The sequence below is a fragment of the Staurois parvus genome, unplaced genomic scaffold (genome assembly GCF_062004578.1).
Source record: "Staurois parvus isolate SC_StPar_1 unplaced genomic scaffold, SC_StPar_1.0 ptg000155l, whole genome shotgun sequence".
Taxonomy (NCBI): domain Eukaryota; kingdom Metazoa; phylum Chordata; class Amphibia; order Anura; family Ranidae; genus Staurois; species Staurois parvus.
In genome coordinates, this window is record NW_028317951.1 from 15,117,856 (window position 1) to 15,133,317 (window position 15,462).

Genomic DNA, 15,462 nt, shown 5'->3' on the forward strand with positions numbered 1-15,462 from the left:
GAAAGTACTGCCGAGAAGCGGCAGTTGTCAGAGCAGGGATCGGCACTGATCATCAAGGCACTGATGATCAGTGCCCTGATGATCGGTGCCCAGAAGTCCCACCCACCAGTTCCGCCCACCTGTGCCCAGCAGTGCCACCTACCTGTGCCCAGCAGTGCCACCTATCTGTGCCCAAAAGTGCCACCCACCTGTGCCCAGCAGTGCCACCTACCTGTGCCCACCAGTGCCACCCACCAGTGCCCATCAATGCAGTGCTGCCAGTCAGTGCCCAGCGGTTGTGCCAGTCAGTGCCCAGCAGTGATGCCAGTCAGTGCCACCTATCAGTGCTGTCTATCAGTACCCATCATCAGTGCCACCTATCAGTGCTGCCTGTCCGTGACACCTCATTAGTGCTGCCTATCAGTGCCGCCTATCCGTGACACCTCATTAGTGCTGCCTATCAGTGCCCTTCAGTGCTGCCTATCAGTGCCCATCAGTGCTGCCTATCAGTGCCACCTATCAGTGCCCATCAGTGCTGCCTATCAGTGCCCATCAGTGCTGCCTCATCATCGCACATCAGTAAAGGAGAAAAATTACCTGTTTGAAAAATTATATAATAGAAACAAAGAAAAAAAATTTTTTTTTCAAATTTTTTGCATTTGTTTGTTTATAGCGCAAAAAGTAAAGCGCCCAGTGGTGATTAAATACCACCAAAAGAAAGCTCTATTTGTGAGAAAAAATGATAAAAATTTCATATGGGTACAATCTTGCATGACCGCACAATTGTCAAAGTGCAACAGCGCTGAAAGCTGAAAATTGGCCTGGTAAAGAAGAGGGTATAAGTGCCCGGTAGGCAAGTGGTTAAACTATAACAACAAGACAAAAGGACAAGCAGCATTGTTAAAAAGCGTTGGAAAAAAAAAGTTGTTTTCAAATTTTAACAGTAAAATTATTCTCCCTAAATTCTGATTGGTCACTGTGGACATTGCCTTAATGGGAGATATTTTGCATTGACATATTCAGGTTCTCAGGATGTAGTTGATAGAAATATGTATAAATATGACAAACATATTGACATTCACGTTAAAATGCAGCCTTGTCACTACACACCAAAAAGGCCAAAATGTAAAAGAAGAATAATAATTGTGCATCCGCTGGGTGACACATAAGTGTGCCCTATAGTCCCACCTGTCAGATGCTATGTCACTTCTGTATTCTTTGGTAATGTAGTGGCCAGCAGGCAGAAGCAGTGTGCAGCGCCTGGATGTTTATTAATCCACAGCTGCCTTAAAGAGGTATTAATCCTAAAACCAAAATTGTAATATATTGCAGCTTTTCACTCTTCAGATGTGGTGGCTGCATTAGTTTTCTTTTTTAGGCTTTTCCCCTTCTGTTTTCATCTGATGATCTGGTCAGTAACACACCACCTGTATTAGAGTGCTTACACTCTGGATGAAGGAGCACAGGGGGCACTTTTGGACAACAGCACTGTCAGGCTGGGGAAGGGGAGTGTTAGATGTACTATAAGATTTAGATACACTAAACAATCTAAACCAAACTCAAGCTAATACTTTATAAGACAGCAACCATTTTTTCCTTTTGAGATAAAGATTTTACGTACATGGATAAAAGCTGAACATGTAAGCAGCCCTGTCAGTGTTAAATGGTTTGTCTAATCCAGGGTTTCTCAACTAGGGTTCCCCAAGGTTGCTAGGGGTTCCTTGAGAAATAAGCAATTTCTGCCTCATAGATGAGTAACTGCTGACACCATTGCTCTTTTTACAGTGCCTTGAAAAAGTATTCATACCCCTTGACATTTTCCACATTTTGTCATGTTACAACCAAAAATATAAATGTATTTTATTAGGATTTTATGTGATCGACCAACACAAAGTGACACATAATTGTGAAGTGGAAGGAAAATGATAAATGGTTTTCAACATTTTTCACAAATATCTGAAAAGTGTGGGGTGTATTCGCATTCATCCCCCTTTACTCCGATACCCCTAACTAAAATCTGGTGGAACCAGTTGCCTTCAGAAGTCACCTAATTAGTAACTGTGTGTAATGTAATCTCAGTATAAATACAGCTGTTCTGTGAAGCCTTCAGAGGTTTGTTAGAGAACATTAGTGAACAAACAGTATCATGAAGGCCAAGGAAAACATCAGACAGATCAGGGATAAAGTTGTGGAGACGTTTAAACCTGGATTAAGGTATACAAAAACAACCCAAGCTTTGAACATCTCATAGTGCATTGTTCAATCCATCATCCAAAAATGGAAAGAGTATGGCACAACTGCAAACCTCCCAAGACATAGCCATCCAGTTAAACTGACAGGCCGGGCAAGGAGAGCATATATCTGAAAGGCAGCCAAGAGGCCCATTGTAACTCTGGAGGAGCTGCAGAGATCCACATCTGAGGTAGGAGAATCTGTCCACAGGACAACTATTAGTCGTGCACTCCACAAATCTGGCCTTTATGGAAGAGTGGCAAGAAGAAAGCCAGTGTTGAAAGAAAGCCATAAGTAGTCCCGTTTGCAGTTTGTGAGAAGCCATGTTTGGGACACAGCAAACATGTGGAAGAAGGTGCTGTGGTCAGATGAGACCAAAATGGAACTTTTTGGCCAAAAAGCAAAACGCTATGTGTGGTGGAAAACTAACACTGCACATCACCCTGAACACGCCATCCCCACTATGAAACTTGGTGGTGGCAGCATTATGTTGTGGGGATACCTTTCTTCAGCAGGGACAGGGAAGTTGGTCAGAGTTGATGGGAAGATGGAGGGAACCAAATACAGGGCAATCTTAGAAGAAAACCTGTTAGAGTCTGCAAAAGACTTGAGACTAGGGTGGAGGTTCACCTTCCAGCAGGACAACGACCCTAAACATACAGCCAGAGCTATGATGGAATGGTTTAGATTAAAGCATATTCATGTGTTAGAATGGCCCAATCAAAGTCCAGGCCTAAATCCAATTGAGAATCTGTGGCAAGACTTGAAAATTGCTGATCACAGATGCTCTCCGTCCAATCTGACAGAGCTTGAGCTTTTTTACAAAGAAGAATTGGCAAAAAATTCACTGTCTAGACGTACAAAGCTGGTAGAGACATCCCCAAAAAGACTTGCAGCTGTAATTTCAGCGAAAGGTGATTCTACAAAGTACTGACACGGGGGGGGGGGGGTGTCTGAAAACAAATGCACACCCCACTTTTCACATATTTATTTGTAAAAAATGTTGAAAACCATTTATCATTTTCCTTCCACTTCACAATTATGTACCACTTTTTGTTGGTCTAGCACATAAAATCCCAATAAAATACATTTATGTTTTTGGTTGTAACATGATAAAATGCAGACAATTTCAAGGGGTATGAATACTTTTTCAAGGCACTGTAACTATCTGTAAAGGAGAGGTTCTTCCCAATGACCACAATTGTAAGGAGAATTCTTCATACTGACCATCACACTAATGTTCTATGAGCTGTAAATATATAATTAGCAGGGGTTCCCTAAAGCCAAAAAGTTATATCAAGGGTTGCTCCATGTTAAAAATGTTGAGAAAGGCTGGCCTAAACCCTCTAACTCACGTGTATCAAACTGGTGGCCTGCCAAACTACAAGTCCCATCATGCCTCTGCCTTTGAGAGTCATGCTTGTAACTGTCAATCTTGCAATGCCTCATGGGACTTGTAGTTTGACAACAGCTGGAGAACCACCAGCTTGACGCCCGTGCAAAACTGCTGCATCTTCAGGACTGTTGAAAAACAATCAACTTACTTGCCAGATTACAAGGTGACAATACAATAAAGAGAGCCTAAGAAAAAACACATAAAGACATCACACCTAAGAATTGGTAAGCTGTAGTTTAAAAAAAAAATGCTTCCTGGTTTAATACCATTTTAATAACTTTTCATTGCCAAAATACACTACATGTTCTTTTCCTTCTAAGTTCATTCAGACCACAGAAGCCGTTATCTCCAATTATACAGTGGTAAATTTGTATTGGGGTTTTTTTTTTTACATTCAATCAAAGTTAAAAAAAAAAAAAAAAAAAAGAAAGCTAAAATAGATTAAAAATCTTCAGATGAAACATGCTTTAATAAAACATAATGAGTTACAGCAGCAATATAAAAGGTATAACATAATTCATAGCAGTGTAAAGTTCAGATATTCTCTTATTAGATATTAAAAATATTAATGCAGGGAGATCTTGACTGCCAATAAATGTATCATTACATATTTACGATTCACAAATGGGAAACTTTGAATTTGTGGGGAGAACAAACTGTGGCTATTATATAAAGAGCCTTTGATTGTGCATGCTTCAACCAGGACAGATATTCCTCAAAGTCTGCAGAAACTGTTGCAGTAAGACACATTATGCACTTCTAAAATAAAGCTTCTTCAGCTCATCCTAAGATGCTGAGCTAATGAATGTACCAAGAGCTGATTTATTTAGGTGTGATCAAATGTGTAATGCTGCTACCAAGTACCTAGATTAAAGGTCTGGGTCCTGTAACAGCTGCCAAAATACTTTTTCGAAGGCTGTGCAGTATTTCCAGAACGTATACTTTTCTTTCTTTGATCTACAGGTGAGCTTCTTACCTGGCATTTTCAGTTCATTTGCCTGCAGCATGTAGGTTATTTATATGCCCATGCTAATTAATGAGCAGTGTTCATTATGTTGGGTCTATATTTAAAATTGTAGTTGATTATTAATTGCTCATTTACAGCAGAGGGTAGCTTTGGAAAGAGTTTTCACACTTACCTGTCTGTGTGAAATAATGCTGTTCGTAAAGAGAGATCTTGCTGAATTCTCCTGCTTACGCCAGTACTTTATGTTCTGTCTAACAAGCTACTCTGCACAGAAGTTCACATTAGACTTAGTTCACTAAGCTATAACACGTGGTATTTGTAATTACAATTGTTATGTTCAGCTCTCTTTGATGAAGACAATGGCCATTATGGCGAATATAGATCATCATAGCTTAGGGAATGGCCCTCTCATTTCAAAGAAAAAAAAATTTCTACTGTGCTGATAAAGTATCTGTTTTTTTAAAACCCCCTGCTGTAGACCTTATCATGTTTCAGGGCCAACACTTATCATTAAAGTGGTCATACGCCTGGTTTACACTTATGTATTTTTTGGTGCTTTTTGCAGAAATGCACTATAGTCCATTTAACATGGTTTGCTGTGGGGCACACTCACATCTATGCTTTTTTCAGCTGCTGCATCTTTGGAAAGGGTCAGGGACTTTTTTAAACGCAACGTGTTTTTGGCTCCATAGACTTTAAAGCGGAGCTCCACCCAAAAGGGGAAATTCTGTTTTAAGGACTGCTCCCAATTAAGGATTGGCATCTTTTGGGGGGGGGGGGGGGTACCTGAATTTGACAGGTACCCGCTCCCACTTCTGGTCCGATTGCCTAGGCCAGTGGTGGGCAACCTTTTTTTTCAACTGAGCCAAATCTCGCCAAAACCACGATTGAAATTTATTTTGAGAGCCACATTTTTAAAACTGAAAATACATAGGATGGTACACTGTTTTTAGTTTCAATAAGTTTTTATAGTAATTCATCCCCCATAGTAATTCATCCCCCATATAGTAATTCATCCCCCCTATAGTAATTCATCCCCCCTATAGTAATTCATCCCCCATATTAATTCATCCCTCATATAGTAGTAGTAAGCCAAGTCCCCCCTGTGTCAATTCACTTACCTTTGCTCCGCGCGTTCCTCTCGCCGTGTTCCCGCGCCGTTCCGGTCTTCAGGGCGGACTGTGAGAGGAGCCTAGCTCCTCTCACGTTCGTCACGCTGCCCCGCCTACACACATCCTGACAGCCAATCACTGGCTATCAGGATGTGAGTGGCAGCGAGACTGGCCAATCATTGCATTTGAGCGCGCTGCCCTGGCTGTTTTTTTTTTTGGATCACGCTGCAGAGTCCCTGCCGCCCGAGAGGAGGGAGGGGAGCGGGCGCCCGGCACACAAGAGCCGCATTAAAGCGTGTAAAGAGCCGCATGTGGCTCGCGAGCCGCGGCTTGCCGACCACTGGCCTAGGCGATCGGAAACAGAAGGTGTCCTCCCTCCCTGTAGTCTTTTGGGACACGTGACAGGTCCCAGAAGACTACAGGACCATTCATGATGCGCAGCTCTACTCACGCATGTGCAGTGGGTACCCGGCTGTAAAGCCACAAGCTATCATAGCCGGGTGCCCACACTGAAGATGTGGCCTCCTGGAATACAGGACGGCGGGTGAAACGGGCTGCAGGGGACACACCGCGGGACCAAGGGACAGGAAAGGGGCTGTTTTTTAAAAGTCAGCAGCTACATCTTTTGTAGCTGCTGACTTTTATTTTTTGACAGTGTGAGTGGAACTACGCTTTAATGTCGATGCTGCTTAAAAAGCATGTAGTGTGGTTTTTATGCATTTTGCTTTTTTTAATCTGCCCAACAACAAATTGGCCCAAAGAAAAGCATAAGAAATGCAAAATGCATCAGAAAATGCGTGTGCAAAAACGTATCACAAAAAGCACTGTGTAAATGGATCAAAAGCAAACTGCATAGGTGTGAAACAGGCCTAAAAGCTGAGGATTTTTTATTTTTTACCTTAATGCATTGTATGCATTAAGGTAAAAAAAAACCTGAATGAAGGTCCCCCTTATACTTATCTGAGCCCAACCTCCATCCAGCGCTGTGCATGTGAGCAGCGGCTATCTCAGCTCTCTCCCTCCTCATAGGCTCAGAGACGATCACAGCCACTGATGAGGAAGCGGGAGGCAGGGCTGAGCCGCGCTGTGTGTGTCTATGCACACACACATTAAACTTGGTAGCGAACCGCACATGCACCCCCATAGCAAGCAGCTTGCTATGGTGGGCACTCAACGGAGGGGAGGAGCCAGGCTTGCTGGCGGTGGAACCCAGAAGAGGAGAATTGGGGCTGCTCTTTGCAAAACCATTGTGCATAACCGGTAAGTATGACGTGTTAATTTTAAAAAATTATGGGTTTACAATCGCCTTATGCACAATAGGTTAAAGAGGTATATTTTTTCAGCCACACATTATTTTCCATGTCGTCTAAAGTATATCTAAACTCAAAGCCAAAAATGTAATATATTGCAGTGGTGGTGTGGTGGCTGCATTCATTTTCTTCATTCAAGGTTGTTTTGCTTTATTTTTCACCTGGTAATCCCCTAAATAATGTCACCCCACTACTGAATCTCTGGAGGGAGCCATGGTTGTCTTCCTAGGCTGCTTTGCTGAGATGGACTCCAAATATGTCTGTATCTCTTAATCTCCATTACATGGGAAGACAGGGCAATTGGTAGTGTACAGAACATAGCTGGGAAGGAAGATATTTTACAGTGCAGTTCACAGGAAGTGACGAGGACAATGCATTTCAACTGGTATTTGCTGAAAATGTTCTACACTTGAAAAAAGAAAACCAGGGCAGTTGGGAAAATTAGTTATAAAGTCCAGGATGTCCAGGTGTGGATATGCCATATTTTCCCCTTCGCTCCTGCACTCTCCTACACCTCTGTCCTATTGCTCTTTTCTTGCAGGCACTTTAATTATTGGGTGCAGCAGTGAGACCCTTACACTGCAAATCATCACTGCTTTATCTAGCAAGCATGCCCATTACTACGTAATGAATAATGGGGAAAGAATCTTACCTCTGTGTGTCTCTACAATAACAGAGACTCACAACCCCCACCCCCAAATTTCCCCCATACCCCCTTTTGGGGGCTACACCCCTAGGTTCTCCATGCTGGGTTTAGGACATATTTTAATAAAACAGCAGTTTTCACAATAGTGTGTTTGTTTTTTTTTTTTTTAGTTCTTTCACCATACCCCAGGAAAATAAAACAAATCGGTGTACTGATGAAGAAAAAAGTGAATCAGTTCAATATTTGGCAGCAGGTTGCTCCAAACATCTAGCTGAACTAACCACAGTTCTTCTGTGAATTTAAGCTGTCACATAATCCCAGACAGACTCGATGATGTTGAAATCATGGCTTTGTGGGGGCCATATTATTTCTTCTGGGATTTCCTCTTCCTGAAGATAGTTTCTTGTTCTTGAAGATGTCTTGTATGGCTAAATATAGTTTGACTTGGGATCATTGTCCTGCTGCAGAATAAATTTGGGACCCAGTGGACGCCTCCCTGTTGGTATTGCACAGTGGTTAAATATGCTCTTTTCAGCATTGAGGAGACCATTAAACTAAATCCCCCAACTCTGTGTGCAGAAAGGCAACCCCAAACCTACACAAAACCTCCAACATGCTTTACTGTTGCCTGCAGACAACCATCCTTTTTCCATGTTCAAGGTCTTTGTCAAACTGCCTTCTGCTGTACATGAAGACCACTTTTGGCCAGACTTCTGCAGTCTGTAGATGGATGTACCAGGGTCCCACTGGTTTCTGCAAAGTTCGAACTGATGGTACCACTGGATATGTTATGATTGTGATAGTAAATCATCATGATGTGTCTTTTATTTGCTGTATTAAAGTGGTTATAAAAACCTTTTGTGTGCAGCAGCTCCCCCAGCCCCCTCAGCTCGGCTGTCCTGGGTCTGTGCCTCCTCAATGGCTGAGACAGCATTGGCTCCCGCTGCTGTCAATCACAGCCAGACAACCAATGAGAAGAGCAATGCAGAGCAATACAAAGCAATGTGCAGGAGCTGACGGGAGAGATCTGTATTGTTTACATACAGGTCTCTCCCCCATTGGTGATACATGGTGATCACCGGGTGCTGACAGGTAATCGCTGTCCGGGACACAGTAATTGACAGGTGAGACCTCCAATGGCCGCGCGGGTAGGGTGCGTGTGCTGCACCCAGAAATGCAAAATCACGTATATATACGTGATTTTGTGCACCCATGCCGCCCTGTAGCAGTATAGGAAAGTGGCTATAGAGTGATATGCATTGCTCATGTTTCATATCAAAGGTTTACAACCACTTTAACTGTGTGGAAGTGTACTTGAGAGATTTGAAACCTTCTAAGAGTGGTGGCTGCTCTAGCTGCAATGGCTGGCTACCTCCATATTAATGCCTGTGGGTTTGAAATTGGATGTCCAACAAACTTGGTATTGTGTTAAGGGTTCCACAAACTTTCCACCATGTAGTGTATGTGCGTCTGTAGTCAGAGTATGACGCCTTGTCATGATGTGAGAAGGGTAGAGTGGAACTCAGGCTTCTCATCTATACAGTCTTAGGGATTCCCAGCCCTTTTATTATAGATGTGGACTGCACTGAGGAAAGATGAGGTCTCCACCTAGGGGTCCCGGGGGGAGCCAGTGCAGCTAAAGATGGTGCATGTGTGTACAGGATTGTGAGCTCTGTCTGGAGGATAGAGACAAGGGCCTAAGCCTGAGGACCAGAGCAGCACTGCTGCAAAGTGAAAACCAGGAAGCTGAAGTAATTGCTTTTGGCAGAGAGATGCTTAACAACCCCTGTGTGGGTAACCCTTTGTGCTTCAGTGAATTATTATTTGATTAAAAGTGCGCAGAACCACCCTAACCTGAAGACTTGGTGAGTGGTCTTTGCCCTTGGAAGTACTGCATTCGCACTAATTTCCCACAGCATATACTGTATGTGTGTGTGTATGTATATGTATGTATGTATATATATATGTGTGTGTATATGTATGTGTGTGTGTGTGTGTATATATATATATATATATATGTGTGTGTGTATGTGTGTGTGTGTGTGTGTGTATATATATATATATATATATATATATATATATATATGTGTGTGTATGTGTGTGTGTGTGTGTGTTTGTGTATATATATATATATATATATATATATATAAAAAATATATATACACATACACACACCAAGTATCTACTCATGTGCTTATATAGCACCGTCAATTTACGCAGCACTTTATATATTGTACATTCACATCAGTCCCTAACCCTCAAGAGGTGTACAATCTAAGGTCCCTAACTCACATTCATACATACACATACTAGGGCCAATTTAGACAGGATCCAATTCACCTACCAGAATGTCTTTGGATCCATTTTATTTCTGAACTTTAAGAAGAGCTTCCTAAATACAGGAATTCTGGCAAACCCTGTTTGCGCTATTGTCCCGAATCCTCAGGCAAGGATATTCTAATCCTGACTATGCGGTGGCAGTTGTATAGGAAGAAAATTGGTTTTGTGAGCATATGTTCCCTGTCAGTAGCTGAAAGCTTGTGATTCAGAGCCATAGAGCTGCAGCCCCCTTTCTCTCCTCCCATAGGACTGCTGTGCTCACTGAGGGCTGGGAAAGATCTAGAGGCGCCTGAAAAGGTCATTTTGACTTTGAAGCAATTTAACTAGTGTCACATTGTGTTACTTTAGTGACTTTCTCCTTTTATATAAGCATATCTTTCATCCGTTAAGAACTGCACATTCTAAGCGTTGGTAAGAAAAATGGGCCCAATAAACCTCCATATGGTTCGCCAACATTTACCTTCATCTGCAGCACAAAGTCACACTTTGTAGATGATGTCTGATGCAGGCTATTTCCATAATTAGGTCATAGTGACCTAGAATGTAATACTGGCTTACATAAAACCATTTATTAAACAATCACAGCTTGTAGATGACCAGGCTTGGTGAACACGGGAAAAACAACCCCCAGGAAAGTTCACTGTGGCCATCAGGGGAGGGAAGCCACTTAGATTTTGGGACTTGTGCATTCAATGACTTTTAATGCATTCTGTGGAAGTCCAGGGCTTTCAGTTTTTCCCAATGGCTACCAAATATTACTCATTTGAGGTAATGTAGTGTACTGGGAACACCATTCCCCCCTTGGTTTGAATGCATAGCTGGTTATTCATGAGCTCCTGCTCTGTGTCCTTGGGTTGTAATCGGGCAAATACCATCACCCCAGCCAGCTTCCATTGCAAAACGAATGCCTCGTACACAGAATATAAATATCAGACGAATGATCGGCCATTTTTTTTTTTTTGTATGCTAGTCAAAAAGGAATAGGTTACTAAAGTTATGTAAATTCTCATAAGACAGAATACAGTGGCCCGCGATGATGTATTGTAATGTATTCTTTTGTTTCCATGCATTGGAGTCTTGGTCAAGTCTTGGCCACTTGAACACAATTTTTACGGACAAAAACTGCACTGATTAAACGAAAATTGTTTATTCTGTTATCGTACGAGAAACATTTTCGTGCTTCAGACTTCAGATAGTTTCACATGAACTGTCATGATCTGCTCTTGAAAGCTGTGTATTAACAATCAGATTATTAGACGATTGCTCGGAAAGAGGTATTTTTCATCTGATTTTCGCAGCGTGTGTACTAGGTATTAACATCTGCAGCTACAGGACAATTTTTTATTGGTCAGGAGTGTTACAAGGTTCACTCTCCCAGTTGTTAACAAAACTGAGTAGAAATTTCAAGGCCCCCAAAAGCTTTTCCAGCAATGTGCAAGTGTGTGTAGTATTTTTGCACATTATGACAGACTTTCTTTGCAAAGTGCTCTTCCCTGGCAATGTGTCGACAGCAGTCTCCCTCATTGCTGCATCACTGTTCTAATTTAGCAGAGCTGTCATCCAGGTTTGTTATTGTTGACATTAGAGTACTACAAGTCCCATCTGCCACTGCAGCAAATGGAACATGTGCAGAGGGAACCGGCAATCCAGCCTCCCTTACCAATGTGTAGTTGGTAAGATCTGTAACTCTGTATGAACCTGGGGCTGAAAGAAAATTTTGCAAGAGCCTCCTCAATGCACTCTTGACACGTTGCTTGCAAGTGCAGTGCCCTGCAGGCTTCATTTCAAATATGCACTAAATGCACTCTTTTTTTATCAATGGGTGGAACAAGCCCGCCTTTTAGTTACACAAAGTCACAGGTTTTCATTGTGCACCATTACGACCTTCTAGCCGCCGGCTTCCTGACAACGAATTACCTCATCAGTTGATAAGGAGGATGTCGGTTGCCTGCACAGCATCCTAGTTTGACCCTCCCCTGTCCCTCTCCATCAGTGCTGGGGTCACATTAGCTCAGTGATGGAGGAAAAGCTGAGGGAGAAGAGAAACATTGGAATACTACTCAGTACTAGTGTGCAAAAGCGTATTTGCTTTGGAAGAATAAATTACCTCTAATGTTGGGTGTCCTACATGTGTGGATGTTGCTGCACTATATAAAACTATTAGAATAGTTTTCCACATTTTAGAATGGGGTGTTCTTTTAAAATGATGGACAGTCTTGAGGCACCCCATTTTAGAATGGGGTACCTCAAGACTGTCCATAAATGTAATGGGTGCCTCAGGACTGCCCATAATTTTAAAGGGTGCCTTGACCGAAAAAAGGTTGAGAAACACTGCTCTAGATTACCCATTCTGGAAACTGACTCTACGGTACAGTGATTTTTCCTTCTGCACTCCCGGAAATCTTTGAAATCTGGCACGAGCTTTGGTAGATGACATAGGAATAGACAGCATCTCCATCTTTAGATCAGAGGTTGTGCTTGGCAAGGCCATTATTGTTGCATCTCTCAGGTCCAGATTTCAGAGCTTGTTGACATCAATGAAAGATAACTCCACAGTTAAAATGGAACTAAAGGCAGGAATACCTAACTCTGCTGAACAGTCCAACGCCAGCATCATCTCCTTGCCTTCTTCTGAGTGCCAGTCTTCACCCATGTTGATTGGCCAATGCTGGAGTATGTCATTCCTGGTTATGCGTGGGAGTAATTCATCCACACTGGCACCTTGCTGGAAATTTACATATAGCTGTGTATAGTTTTGGCCACAAAACAACTCCCTCTGGCTACTGTGCTGGGTTTTTGGGGGTGATAAAACTCCTGCTCATACACCTGCTCATTTGCTAAAATAATTGCACTTCCATGTTGTGTGTACTGTGGGAGACCAGATATAGTGAATGCAGGGTCCGGGGTTTAGTAACACTTTAATACACACACATTTAGCAAAACGTTAAAGCAGTATTAAATCCAAAAGCAAACATTTATTATATTGCAGTTTACCAGTTCTTAGATGTGATGGCTGCATTAGTTTCCCTTTTTTAGACTTTTTCTTCTATTTTCATCTGGTGAACCAGCTAGAAAATCTGTTGTTTTTCAAAAGCACAAACTCTACAGCAGAATGTAGTTTACGTGGATGAGAATAGCCATTTAACACTGGCAGGGGTGATTAAAATGATCAGTTTTTGTTTATTCATGTAAAACCTTTATCCCAAAAAATGAAAAAAACAGTTTGCTGTAACTGATTATAAAGTTTAAGCTGGAGTTTAGCATCCATTTGTTAGTGCATCTAAATTTACTTATCCATTTAACACTCACCTCCCCCCAGACTGACAGTGCTGCTCTCTGTTGTGCCTCCTATCTCACTCCTCCAGTGTTGTGTCTCAGTAATACAGGAGGTGTGTTACCGGTCAGATCACCAGGTGAAAACAGAAGGAAAAAAGCCAAAGAAAACTGATGCAGCTACCACATTTAATGATGGCTAAGCTACAATATATTACATTTTTGGGTTTAATACCTCTTTAAGGTTGATTCTGCAAAGACAGCAATCTTTTCAGCTTCTTTCTGAAGTAGTTAGATCTGCTAGTTCAAATACGAAGTGAATGAAAATTTGTTTATGAAGAGGAAAAACGGTGCAAGTAAGAATTTAAATGACTTGCATTTGTCTGTGCAGTAATTTACGTTGGTGACAGTCTCCTTTCAGGTTGCACATACATTACTGCAGTTCATCAGCTTTGCTGGGTTTATGTAGAGAGAAGTGATGTTACCCTTAGGAACCAGTCAACTACAGTGCTTTATTTTTCAATATGCTGCAGAACAGTGGCACTTAGTACCTGATTTACTGTATCACCCATGTTTCCCTACTGTTTTTATATATGGTGCCTATTGTATTTATGGCTTTATTTATGCTTTTTGATAACTGCTTTCTGATTTTTTTTTTTTTGTAATTTACTTTTTTGGAAATTTTGTATACAATAGATATATAAGCAATAAAGCACAACACAAGACAGCATATATAGGTCCATTTTATGGGGTACTGTTGATTGCTGCCATTTTAATGCAGTTAGGAACCTGGCTGCAGTCCAGAAATGGTCTGATAATATAGTAGAGTATTTGCTAATTGCCGGCATTGGTAAGCCTAAGAGGAAATAGGGTCCAGAGCAATTGGCTGGCGAAAAGCGATTTGACAATCTGCCAAAAGGTTTGTATTTTACAGCATTCCCAAGAAATGTGATATAAGCTACTGTACCTGTATGGGTGTTGCATCTTCAACACATAGATAGGGTTTCAGGGTTAATTGTATGAAAGAGTTCTAAAGAAGGGCAGCACAGTGGCTAAATGGTTAGCACTTCTGCCTGGCAGTACTAGGGTTGTTGGTTTGAATCCCAACCATGTCACCACCTGCCTGGAGTTTGCATATTCTCCCTGTGCCTGCGTGGGCTTCCTCCGGGTTCTCCAGTTTCCTCCCACACTCCAAAGACATGCTGGTAGGTTAATTTGTTCCTGTCTAAATTAGCACTAGTATGTATGAATGTGAGTTAGGGACCTTAGATTGTATGCACCTTGAGGGTTAGGGACTGATGTGAATGTACAATATATATGTAAAGTGCTGCATAAATTGACAGCGCTATATAAGTACCTGAAATAAATAATAAAGAATGATACCAGTGGTTGAGGATTTTATATTGATTCTTTCTGTAGAGTACATATAGACTTTTTTTTGGCATTACTCCATATGTCCTGTCATTCTTCAAACTTTAGAGCAGTCTTTCTCAACCTTTTCAACACAGAGGAACCCTTGATATAATCTTTTTCAGTCTCGGGGAGCCCCGCTATACCTACAACTCGTCATAGATTAGTGTGATGGTCAGTGGAAAGAATGTTCCTTACACTTGCCGTCATTGGGAAGAATTACCCCCTTATAGATTGATAAAAAGATCAATGATTTCAGGGGGAATTTATCTGAGAGGCAGAAAGTTCTCATTGCCCAAAGAACCCCTAGCACCCTCTGGAGGAACCCTGGTTGAGAAACCCTGATTTAGAGTATGATCTAAAGAGCTTTCCCATTTAAGCCTTTATTTAAGTTAAAGAAAAGGGGTCAGTAAGAATAGTGTTTAAATGTCTATAAGTGTCTTTTATGAAATGTTTGCATGTAGGGCCTTCTAGACAGCTCTTTGAATGGGGTCAATAGGTTTTTGGTAATGGTATTGGCATAATGTTTGATTTTCGATGACTAAATAAAGACTTTGATAGGAGATTTAAAGTGGATTGAAAATCAGGAAAAGGAATAAGTCTCCCTTTAGTCTTGCAAACAGTAGCCTTTAAAAAAGATCTGCTTTCTGATTTTTAATACTGGTGTAGTGCTGTTTTGTGTTGGGTAAGTATGAAATGTTGCACATGGAATATTTTGTGTTTTTCATGTCACTCCAGCAGGTGGCACTCTAACGTTCTAAAAAATACACAGGTTGTAAAAAAATGATTGTTTACAA

General features: G+C 41.6%; 1 protein-coding gene across 1 annotated transcript in view; it reads left to right on the top strand.

Annotated features, from left to right (window-relative positions):
* Positions 1 to 15,462, top strand: part of SKIL (SKI like proto-oncogene) — a 79,394-nt gene that overhangs the window by 18,289 nt on the left and 45,643 nt on the right. The gene's annotated exons all lie outside the window — the stretch shown is intronic.